Source organism: Stegodyphus dumicola, chromosome 1 (genome assembly GCF_044657685.1).
Source record: "Stegodyphus dumicola isolate Sdum_Otavi_A_Nest chromosome 1, ASM4465768v1".
NCBI classification, from domain to species: domain Eukaryota; kingdom Metazoa; phylum Arthropoda; class Arachnida; order Araneae; family Eresidae; genus Stegodyphus; species Stegodyphus dumicola.
In genome coordinates, this window is record NC_140768.1 from 58,690,601 (window position 1) to 58,703,294 (window position 12,694).

The 12,694-nt window shown below is 33.0% G+C and overlaps 1 protein-coding gene across 3 annotated transcripts in view; it reads left to right on the plus strand.

Moving 5' to 3' along the window:
- The window catches only part of LOC118181916 (metabotropic glutamate receptor 1-like), a 574,264-nt gene that overhangs the window by 485,891 nt on the left and 75,679 nt on the right, over positions 1–12,694 (plus strand). The gene's annotated exons all lie outside the window — the stretch shown is intronic.

Genomic DNA, 12,694 nt, shown 5'->3' on the forward strand with positions numbered 1-12,694 from the left:
TTATGCGGGGAAATCTACTACGCAATATTGTACACCTGAAACAATTTTTTCTGCTTCAAAACGGGGGTGAGAATATTATGCGAGGGCAACTATTACACGAGTAAACATGGTAGCCTGTAAAATTAAACATTTTTTTAAAGACACGAAAAATGTGAAACAATAACGTCAAATGAATTTTTTATCTCCTGACACATTTTCCTCAGGGGTTTGTGTACTGACAAATAGAAAAGAAAAAAAGTCAATATCTGTTATAAATCATAGTTGTTTTAGTAAAAACATCTAAGGTATTTAAATATAAAACAACTAATTAAATAAGTAATAAATATTAGGACTTAAAGTAATGAAGTCTAGAGATTAAGCAGCTTAGATTGAAATAGTAATTTTACAAAATTCTTTTTATTATTTTTAAATGTATATATGCATATATTATATATCAAAATTCTAGCTTAAACTCTTCATTTTAATTTGGGCATTTCCCCCTTGCTCTTTGTTCTTAAAACAAACATTGCTTGTTATAAAACTCTCCAAACTGAGTCGTTTCAAACTTGATAGACACATTGTGACTTTAGGATAACATTGGTAATGCAGATGTCTGAACTAATCGATTACATTTCTCTCTTTACTCTTCGGGCCAAGCTAGACTGCTGCTTGTTATTTCTCTTCTTATATTATATAACCTCAAATTTTCAAATGATTTTGAAGAAGTTTAACATTATAGAAAACATATAAATTGTTAAGATAGATCAGAAATCGTTGACTTATTATATTTTATGTTTTTCCTGTTTTTGTATACATATTTTACGAGGTTGTATAAAAAACAAACTACATATCGCAATAAGAACTAGAATGAAGTATCAGACTACTAGTGTTATAAATATGGTATCACTTCCTGTCAGAGTGTCATGATGAAAACATGTCGGCTAATAGAAAACATGAAGCTTGCAAACAATAGACACACTCATATTCTCTTATTATGACAAATATAAAGAGGGTTTGAGTGAGCAGGATAGATGATTTTTTTTTAGTTTGGAAAGTAATATAAGTATTGGGGATATTTGTATATTCTTTTAGTATGCTGCTCTGAGTACATCTCAAGGATACATTTGTTAGAAAAGGATGAAATGATAGTGATGAGTCGGATTTTTAAGGAGATATCTAACTGCAGAATCCAAGCAGCGCAAAATAACTGCGACAAAAACTTTTAACATTTTAAGAGAATTATTATAAATATTGACGAATTCTCTATCCTGTTTAAGCAATTTTGGTTTTGTAAGACAGTTATTAAAGTTGTTTGTGTATTGTTCCTGATATGTACGGTGATGAATTGAAACGTATAGTGCCTGTTCTTTACATAATGAAATCAACAATTCTTTTATAAGTTCTACAGCGAAGTTTTATAACATCAATTTATCTCTCAAAATATCACAATAACGTCAGGTGAATTGGTTATTCATCCAAAACGTCGATTCTCTCGGCCTTCTGTGTAATGAAAATTTCCTCGCTGACTTGAATGCCTAAAAGAAAATCTTCAGCGTTGTGTTGTCAAGGCGTATCAACAAAACGCTTTGTTGCGTTTATTGTGTCAAAGCTTGAAATCTCTTTACTGGGCTAACAGAAAGAGCAGGAAGACAAGTAATTTTTGCGACATTTCCAAGATAAAGGATGAAACTGAATGCAGTACCTAGCTGCAGTAATCGATGTCTTTGCAATTTAATTTGCAATAATTTATTTATAAAGCAAACCTCACTCCATTCGAACTGTGTTTCACGTTGCTACTAGCCACCTAATCTTAATCTATGAAGGAAACAATATTTCCTTCACAGAACGAACACATCACATAATACAAAAATAAATTAGAAATTACAAATATATTTAAAATTAGGAAAACTTCAGCCTTGTTGTGCCGCATATTTTTAACAAACATTTACGGTGTTGAATCCCATTAAATATAGTTGCCAAAATCACTTTCTGCAAAGGTTGGAGCGATTACTGTAGTTACATGGAAATCAATATGCGGAGAAACGTGAAAGCAAAAGGAATGCCGTCTGTTGAGAGAAGAAACCGTGAATAGTGAAAGAGTTAAGATGCTAAATTTTTTTTAAATGTTGAGGAAAAAATTAATTGATAATTATGTTATTCATTAAAGAAAATAATTATTTGATAATGTGAAAGCTTTTAAGGAAATTTAATTCTCCATGTGAAAACGCTGTCTAGATGATTTTGCAGGTTAAGTGCTAAATATGACTAATAATCGAAGATTTATTCATTCCCGTTTTTGAATAAAGAATTCCTATATTTCGGTAAGAAATGTTAACGCCTTTTTCATTTTTCTGACTTTTCTCTAACCACACTGACAAGATATGTTAATTTTGCCAAGATTTAATATTAAAGATGAATTTTTAGAGTCAAAAGAAAAATTCTGCTAAAAATTGAAAAAAAAAATGAGGCTAGAAAAACTGAGCAGTCTTGTAAATGACAAATGCCTAAATGTTGATGACAGCAGCTTTTGTGATTATATATATTTTTAGAGCGTCTGTTTTGTGATGGCAAAATAAATACTTTTATACGCTTTATCAATGAACATTGGAAAAAAATTCTTTGTCTGTCTGATTTATAATTATTGAAGAAATATTGATGAACTGAACATTAAAGAAATAGGAGAAAGAAAATTTTTGAAGGGCAAATGTTATAGATTAGAGTAAAAAAAGAAGTCAAAATGACCACACAGTTTAGTTTGCAAAATGTTTTTGCACTTGAAAAAGAGGTGTCTCTGTGTGTGATCGGCGTACAAGGTTTTTTTCAAAATATTTAAAAACCTAAAATTGAAATTTTGCCTTATTTAAAACTAAGATTTATTAATTTCTTTCACAATTAAATGAGAATTTTTAAATTGTTAAAAGTGTCAAGGGTCGAAATTCTTCGTATCTTGCTTTTATAATACATATGTGCTAAGTATTCGTATAATGATTCAGTAATTCGGATTCAGATTTGAAATACTGTAGTACTATAAAAGCGCAAATCATTTGTGTACTTAAAACTGTGCGTTTCGTCGCTTCCCATAGAGGTAAAAGTTCGGGCATAATGAGAATAAAATAGGCTGAAAGTCAGATATTAAAGCAGCTCTCTCTTTCGACGAATGTTGTATTTTTGACATAGTATTGGGCTACCGTGCTCTCTATGACAGATAAAATTTTCGCTTGGAAGTACTAGTTATGCATAAAAACCTCTCAACTTCGACTACAAGTGCTTTCAGGAAATATTGTCTTCTAAAAAGTGATCGTTTTATAGTGGGTTTGTTTGTTTATGTTCTCTGGAATGCTAGTCATTTCCAGAGGTGGCCTTCTTGGGGTAGTGTAGATGGTTTAGTGTACATTTTTCTCTGCTAATACAACGTAAACGTTTAAAGTTGAACTAATGTTGCAACATTAGCCGTATATAGCTTCGACAATTTCAAGCATAATAAAGTTACCCTTACAATATCTTCCCACTTTTCATTAAGGCTTATGCTATTGCAATTCAAATCATAGACGTCTGACAAGTTATATTATCTGTGCCCTTTTGCAGCCGCTCCTCTAAACCAAAACTGAAATTTGGCCTATTTTCTAATCCTACATAAGTTCTAAATTTAAGTTCTAAGTTCCTTTCAAACCTGTTGCGTATTTATATAACATTTGAGTCAATCCATCCTCTGAAAGGTTTGACTTTAATTAATAATATCAAATTTCCTTCAACATTTCATTTTTACACATTGCGAGAATTCATTTCCATATTACTAGACTAAATCAGCACAAGCGGATTGCCAAGGACAGAATAATTGCAAGTTTTACTTGACTATAAAAACTCATCACAATATGTTAAAATATTTGAACCGTTTCCTTGCAAATTTACTTCAAATTTAAATGACGTGAAAAATCATTTTAAAATTAATTCATGATTGTAAGATAAATTATATCACTTTTACTCTAAGTTATTTTTAATCAGCTATCTTCTTATAATGTAAGCAATTACTCAACAAATCTAGCGTTATATTTACGACATAGCACAACATATTTATCAATTTAATCATCATTTATCATTTTATCGTTCGTTAAGCACGAAATAAAAACAGGACCTAAAGTGTCTTTCAGAAATAGAAAGAGTTCACTCTCTTTTAAGTGATAAGCATTATTTTGTCAATTCATATTTTGAAACGTTTCCTCAGTTTCATAATATAGTTGTAATGAGTAGACGGAATCAATTTTAAGCGGACGGTATGCTGTAGAGATGCATAATTTCTGCTCTTGTAAGCCACTGGGTTGATCAATAACTAGAGCTTTTATTTTTTTTTGGATACCAAAATTTAATTATTTGATGAAGGCATTTTCATACGAGATTTCCAATCAGATAATTCTTTCTTGATGCGTCTGTCACTCTGTATCTCTACATTCTTTTGTTTCAAGATGATTAGAGAGAAAATTGTTTAATCTTCTGAAAATATCATTTCAAACAGAATAATAAATTATAACGTTGCGCGCCTCTAACTAGCACGCAACCAAGAGGTGATTGTGAAAGCTTGTATAAACCACAGAGTCTTATAAAGGGTTTAAGTCCCTTTTTATTCAACGTACTAAATTACAATTGCGTCCTCTTGACGCTTACAAACTGTGCCCAACTAGGCAGTCAAAATAAAAATAAAAACCTGAAAAGAAAGTAAAGACAATATTCTAACTACGAGGCTCTCTAAAATAACTAACTCACCGCGTTTTACAAATACCGCAGCTAATTCAGCAGACTTGAAGCTCACTGGAACAATTGCAACTACTTCCCGCCAAGCACATAGGCCGCAACGCGGGGTTCTTTAATTCTCGATTTCTACCTCCGCGCTCGCGAAGTAAGAATAACTCTCTCTCACCGAACTTGTTTCCTTCTATTTAAATCATACTACTTCCGCTGATAATTTAAATGCTTGCGCGTTCTACTCAAATTTACATATTCTGGCATTGGCAGTTCCAGGGGAAAGTAAGGCTTGACAGGAAAGATAGTTTAAACTTAAAATAAATGTTAGTTAAAATAAATATAAACCCTACATTTGCCGCTGCCAGAATTTGGAAAACTTGGAAGCAGGTCCTACAAACGACCTGTTGTAAGTTTATCTAATTCTGAACTAACTGGCGAAAGCCTCGTTTACACAAAAAAAATCTTATGTAACAATCAAAATTCTGTTAGTCGTTACAAAGCTTTCTCCTTACAGCAACTTTTCCTGGACTTCATCAATCAATCTTGGTCTTTCCTTCCAGCCTCTGGAAGGAATAAGTATCAGTATCTTTCTACATACATTATAATTTACACTTTCTTGACACAATAAACTTTTGTTTTTAACGTTTCGTTTTTCTTCGTTATTGCTTACTTCACATTCATTCAATTTTTCAAGCATTAATTTAACTTTACCCTGGCTCTCCACCGTGTGTGGTGTCAAACGGGAATATTCGTGTTTTAGTCTTACAACACTTCCCCTAACCACCATGATTTGTTAGAATTCAACAACCAAATAGACACACCTTACTCGACATTCTACAACTCAATGAGCTACTTTAATATTCTTAAAAATTCAAATGTAGGTGGAGAACCCTACGAAACACATTCATTCTAACTTCCCACTCATTCATCTTTAAACATGCAGGCTTTCGCTCTAAAGCATGACTTTACAGTTTAATACTTAAATTTTGACTTCATTGCTTTTAAGCATTCACTTTTAGCATCTACAATTTTATGCTTCTAGACTAAATTCTACTTTTACATAACATGCAAGTATTTACATACATTTACAAAAGTTTAATACATATGCTTTTTACAATTTACCATAAAATGAATAAGAGAAAATAAATTTTTACTTTACTCATTCTTCGCCAAGCTGGCGGTACTGGAACTAAAATTCTTATTAGTACAAGAATACGAAGTTATTTTTATCTCCGGCCAAATTTTGGCTTTAACATAACAGAATTAGTCTTTCGACCAACAGAAAATGCTTGTTTTTAGCTTTTACACTTAAAGAAAATAATACTTTTGCCTTAGCTAAATAAAGTAAAACAAAACTAAGTCTCAACCGAGACATATTGACTTTCATCAAAACATAGAACTTCGTACTTATGCATAACATTTCGGAACAAAAGAGAAAAAAAAAATTATAGAAGGTTTTAACTTATCTTTGAGTTTTCGATGCTTGAAACTCCGTCATCCGTTTTTGACAAAATTGATCCCAAGTTAGAGGTGTCATGGATGTCAATCTTCTCCTTATTGATCGCCGAGTGTCGTCCCCGTTGTTCTTTCTTTTGCGTCCTCTACATGCTGGCCTCTTGACGGAGTAATCGTCTGGTTGTTGTCCTTTGCGTTTCTGCCTGGGACGGCTGGTCTGGACGTCCTCCGGTCTGGAGTCCTTGAATTTCTTCTGTTCCTCGTACTTCTGTGCCTCCTGTTGGCGTTTCAGTTTCCGGAACGGCGGCCTTGCTCGCACCTGACTCTGTGGCCGTGTGCGCGTTCTCCTTGCTGTGTAATTTCTCCTGCCATCTTTTGTAGGTGGTGTTTTCGTCTTTACTACGGTTTCTTTACCCGGTTCATCTGTATTTTTGTTTTTCTTAAACGCCGGAGTTTGAAAATCCTTTTTTTCTTTTTGATGCCGACGTCCGGGTTGTAGAAGTGCTAGGTCTCTCTTCAGTCCTCCGTTTCTTGGGTGGTGGAATAGTTGTTGCAGTCTCTGGCCCTTCTATTTCGTTTAGACTTGAGTCCTGCAAGAAACTTTTAAGGATTTCAAAATCATTTGGATTATAGTATTTTTTCACCTGGTCGGGACTTGCTTTACAGATTTCCCCTCTCTCGTTTTTAAGATATAAGACTACTCCTTTGATTTCCTGAATTACATAGGGGCCTTCAAACTTTGGAGCTAGCTTTGCCATAAAATTGTCTGGGGCACTTGATAAAGAAAATTTCCGTTTCAATACTTTATCCCCAACTTTAAAATCTGCTTCACGGCGTTTTCTATCGTAATATAACTTTTGTCTATTTTTTGCCGTATCCGAGGTTTTAAGCGCCTGATCAATTAGTTTTTGCACGTCCTTTTGTCTAAATTCCTGCTCTCTTTGTTGCACAAAGAATAATTTATCTAAAGGCGTAATTAACTTTCTGCCTAAAAATCATTCTACTGGAGTTTTTCCCGTAGTATCATGATGTGCCGTTCTTAAAGCATAAGCTAATTCATTTATGTAGCCATCCCAGCGCTTGTGATGTGTGCTAACGTAACTGCGAATTATTTTTACAATGTTTTTATTAACTCTTTCTGCTATGTTAGCCTGTGGTCTATACGGAACCATTTTGATATGGCGTATATCAAGTCCATTGCATATGTTTTCAAATATTTGACTAATGAATTGTTTTCCGTTATCGCTAATGACTTTTATCGGTGCACCGTATTTTAAAATGTATCTGTGTAAGAATGCATCTGCGACTGTTTTGGCTGACGCGCGTTTAAGTGGAACAATTTCTATCCATTTTGAAAAATGATCTACTATTACTAAAAGAAAACGATTTTTATTTAACTCGCTCTGGGGGAAGGGACCAAGGAGATCTATGCCTAAAATTTCATTTGGAAATGTAGCGCGAATGCTATTTAAGTACCCGGCCAGGCTGTAATTAATATCATTTATTAACTGACATTGATTGCAGGACCTGACATACGCCGTTACTATTTTGTATAATTGCGGGAAATATACCGCCTCGCGTACCCTTTTTATAGTCTTTCTGACCCCGAGGTGGCCCGCTGTTTTTTGTTCGTGCAACTCCTTCAAAATGCTTAATCGAAGCGAGGCTGGGATGACTGGCTTATACTCAACATTTTCGTTTGTTGTTTTCGTATAGAATAATAAATTATCTATTATTTCATAGTTTTTTGCTCTATTTCTTATCGCATCGATATCTGTATGCTCAAAGCCTTCGGGGTCTTTCAAATAAGCATAGATATTTCCAAATTCAGGATCAGCTTTCAGTTCAGTAATAACCGTATCTCTAGAATCTAAAATTTTTGAAGTCAACACAGCGCATTTAAGTTCATTACCTTCATCGTCCAGTTTTATACGAGAAAGTGCGTCAGCTACATTGTTTTCCTTACCCGGTTTATATTTTATTGTGATATTATATTCTTGGAGTTTTAAAGCCCATCTTATTAACCTGGGCGTTAGGTTTTTCTCCGAGTAAAGTCTACCAACAGCCGCATCATCCGAAAAGACTGTTACTGGCGATTTGCGAAATAAACTCGAAATTTGTGTACAGCCATTAATACGGCTAATGTTTCTCTTTCTGTAGGTGTATAATTCCTTTGTGTCTGATTCAATGTTTTACTAAAAAATGCCAGCGGATGGTTATTTTGCATAAGAACCGCCCCCACCGCATAGTCTGACGCATCTGCTGCAATTTCCAGGTTTTCGTCCCCCTCCGGGAATTTTAAAACAGGGGCATTAATAAGCGCTTCTTTTAATCTTTCAAAAGCTGTGTTAGCTTCCGCTGTCCACGTAAATTTACTCTTTTTTCTTTTGATTACTAAGAGTGGTTCAACAATATTAGCGAAATCTTTTATGAAAGATCGATAGTAAGAACATAATCCAAGGAAAGATGAAAGTTTCTTGGCGGTGTTGGGCGGTGGAAAATTCTTAATAGCTTTTATTTTTGAATCTTGCGTTTCTATACCCTTTTGCGAAATTTTATAACCGAGATATTTAAGTTCTTTAGTTGCGAACTTGCATTTTGAGGCGTTAATTGTAAGACCGGCCTCTTTTAATAATTTAAAAACTTGTTCGAAGTCATTAACGTGTTGTTCCAACGTACTACTCGTTATAATTATATCATCTAGATAAATTAAAGTTGATTTTCCTAGGACAGGCTTTAGAACAATGTCCATAGCTCTCTGGAATGTTGATGGGGCCCCACACAACCCAAAAGGCATGCGTAAAAATGCATAAGTGCCCGATTTTGTTATAAACGCGGTTTTATGTATATCTTCGGGTCTCATAGCTATTTGATAGTAGCCAGACGTTAAGTCCAAAGTAGACATATATCTTGTCGATTTGATCTGTCTAATGATCTCGTCTATAACCGGCAAAGGGTAAACTGGGAATTTAGTTATGCTATTTAGTTTTCTATAATCGATAGCAAACCTCCAAGCCCTTTTATCCGAAGGAGGAAACTCGTTCGTTTTCCTACATAGTACGACTGGACTCGCGTATTCACTATTTATGGGCGTTATTATTTTATTCTTTAACATCTCCTGAATATGTTCTTCGATGGTTACGTCTTTTTGTTTGTCATAGCGGTAAGGTTTAGTCCTACAAGGTTTTTCGGCATTTAATTGAATCTTGTGAGTCACGATCTGACAGTTTCCCGGTTTTTCTGAAAACAAATGAGAAAAATTACTCACCACTTGCTGTATTGCTTTACTTTCCTGGTCATTCAAATGGCTAAGGTCCAATTCAGGTGTCTCCACCGGTTCCACCACCCTCTGGTCCATCTCCAGCACCACGGAACTATCTTGAAAATTTAATTTGGCCCTCGCGGCCCTTAAAAAGTCCATACCTAAAATAAGAGAGTGTTGGAGGTGTTTCACCAGAAAAATTAATACTTTGAGATTTTCCTCTTTTACCTGTATGTTTAATGATACTTTCCCGATGCAGTGACATGTTTTTCCTTGCGCCGCTATAATTTCCGTATTTCTGGTTTTAAAGAGTCGTATCCTATAAAAATTCTTTTTGAAGAACTTTTCACTCATGAAATTTCCTTCTGCTCCTGTATCGATGAGGGCTTCTACTGGTACATCGCCAACCAGGACTTGTATAATTGTATTAACTAACTAACGTATTAACTAAACATACGTCTAAAATAAAGTAAAATACAAGAAATTATGCGCATATATACAATAAAAAATACAACATAAATAAAAATGATATTAAAATACATAATACAAATTAAATATTAAAAGAAAATACACTATAAGTTAAAAACAATTCAACCAAGTGCAATCAAACGTTTATCTGATATTACTAAATCAATCATATGTGCTTAGGTATGTCCAAAAACCGTCAAAAATTAACTTTACTCTGGTTATTTTGCATTTGCTTTGCGAAACTATGACACTTCTGAGCTAAGTTATCGCTCGTGTGGCAAATTCCACTTACTGCAGTAAGTTCAGTTTTTACTGAAATAAATAACTTTTCGATCCGGTTTGAACATAACTGCATTATCCGGAACGAATCCGGAGGTATAAGCGTCCCATTTTATACTTTTCTATTAGAAAAAGACGATTTAGGATGTTATTTCACAGTGACAATATATTATGGCAATATTGTGATCCCATTGCATCGAAAATGTCACAAGTTACATATAAACAATATTTAATTTCAGAGGTCTGAAAAACTAGTATATATAGTTTTGACAAATGCAAATAGGATTTGTCATTCTTTATTATACTTACATACCATATTCCTAAAGATTTATAATATTTAAAATAAATTGTTATGTAGTATATTGTATAGCAAAGCGTAGACACCCATTTCATAAACATTGTTTATTATATCTGTAACCAAAGAAAATTGAACTTTTGGTTTAATAAGCTATTAACATGCTTCAAAAAGATAATTTTATTTCAGCCTCTCGGTATATTTTCCTGCAGCCATTCTCTTATCGCAGAAAAACAACTTTCGCGGGATTTTTCAAAGGTTCAAACTTGTTTTAGTTCTGCGTAATCATATCATACCTAAATTTCTTACACGATTGTATGTAGTAATGATCCCTGAACATTAATTTGAAAATGTAATTTCAATGAACATTAAAATTTCTATTTGTTATATGGGTATGGTAGAATAATAAGTAAATCAACATTATTAAATTTATTATTATTATTACAGTTCTGAATTTTCAGCTTCAGTTAAAACACCGTATTTTCGATTCTTGATGCCACAGAAGAGATGCAGCTATGTAAGAAATAAAAATAATGTATTACAGAATAGAGTAGTGCGTTCAGTTGAATCATCTTGTCTAGAATACAGTATAAATGTGCGTATAAGTAAGAAGGCGCAATTTAATTACAGTAAGGGTAACCAGGGAATAGCTGCCAATTATTGGAATTTTTGAACGTTTGATTACTGCACAAAACTTTGCAGGTTATTTCGAAAATATACAGCTGAATGGAGAGAAAATTTGATATGATTATGATATGTCGTATCTGTTTGATGGCTACTTTCAAAAAACTGCCGCGCTACAAAATAACAGAAATTTTCATTATACCGTGGAAAAAATAAATTAAAGAACAAATGTAAATTACGCAAAAGGTTTAATTAAAATGCGTTTTTTGTAAATAAAGAAGCTGGGTTAATGCATGCAAAATTTTTATGTATATAGATATATCTTAAGAAATTTCATAAAGCTTCTAGATTTATTTTCTGCATAATTTTGTAAAGTAAAAATTTAGGTAAATAGCGCTTCACCACAATACGTTAATTTCTGTTCTTTAAAAAATGATGCTAATTTTCTATGGAAGTACAATACATGTAACAACAAAGGAGTATTCTTCTTAACTGTTGGCATTTTCTTTTAATCTTCTATCATTTGAAACTTTTAGTTTATCATTTTACATCACAATTTTTATTACCTGTTTCTCAACATGATTTTTGGATTTAGATGATTATTTTAACAAACCCTGAGTTTATATGTAATCCAGGCAAATACCCCGAAACATATACATCGGAAGTTTAATTACAACTATTTGAAAATGCCTATAACTGCTATTCTTTCTACTCCAAATAAATAAGAAAATGTCACATCTTAAGCAAAGTTTCAAAGAAAGTATGGATAATTATCAGGAAATTTTTGAAATGAGATTGGCCCTTCCTATAAATAAAAATGTAAGCATTTGTAATAACACACTTTTCATAATACCCTTTTAATAACACCCTATTTTAATGACACATTAAAAGAGTTAAAAAAATTTCCTGCAGAAATTATTTATGACTCAATTATAAATTATGTAAATAGGTGTATCTATTTTTTGCTGTTTTAAGAATCTTTGTATTGTTTTGCTTTATTTGTATTTATTTATTAATTACTCTTTTAATCAAACACCTATTTATGTACTGAGCATTTTACAATATATTTTATTTGTGGTGTTTAATTATTTATTTATTTTAAGTTAAGATTATTTGGAAAGTTTTCATCCTGAGTCAATTGATGTTAGAATAGTGGAAAAGATTTTAAAGAAAAGAGGGATGTAGTTTTCATACTATCCACGCGTTTTAGCTGCGAGTGTAGTCGGCAAATTTGCATTATATGAACGCCTTATATGCGCTCGTTAACTTGACAACATTTTGGAGATTTCTAAAAAGATGATTTTGGTATATTAGGAGAGATATTTATAGACTTAATCGGTACTGCATTTCCTTTTGAGTTACTGTATAAACAGGAAAACACACTGCGTCCTAAATGAGTTGGGAATCCACACTTTCAATCTGTTGCAAACTGTTGTGCAACTGAATTTACTGCTCCGTGATTTTAGTCTGCTGTTTGAGGGATTATATCATTTGCGATATTCGTCACATGTTGGAAAAGATTAATTAATATCTCTCTTCTTTGCTCAGGATATTTTTAGCTACTTAGGTTATGTGTAAAATCAGTTATTCATCTC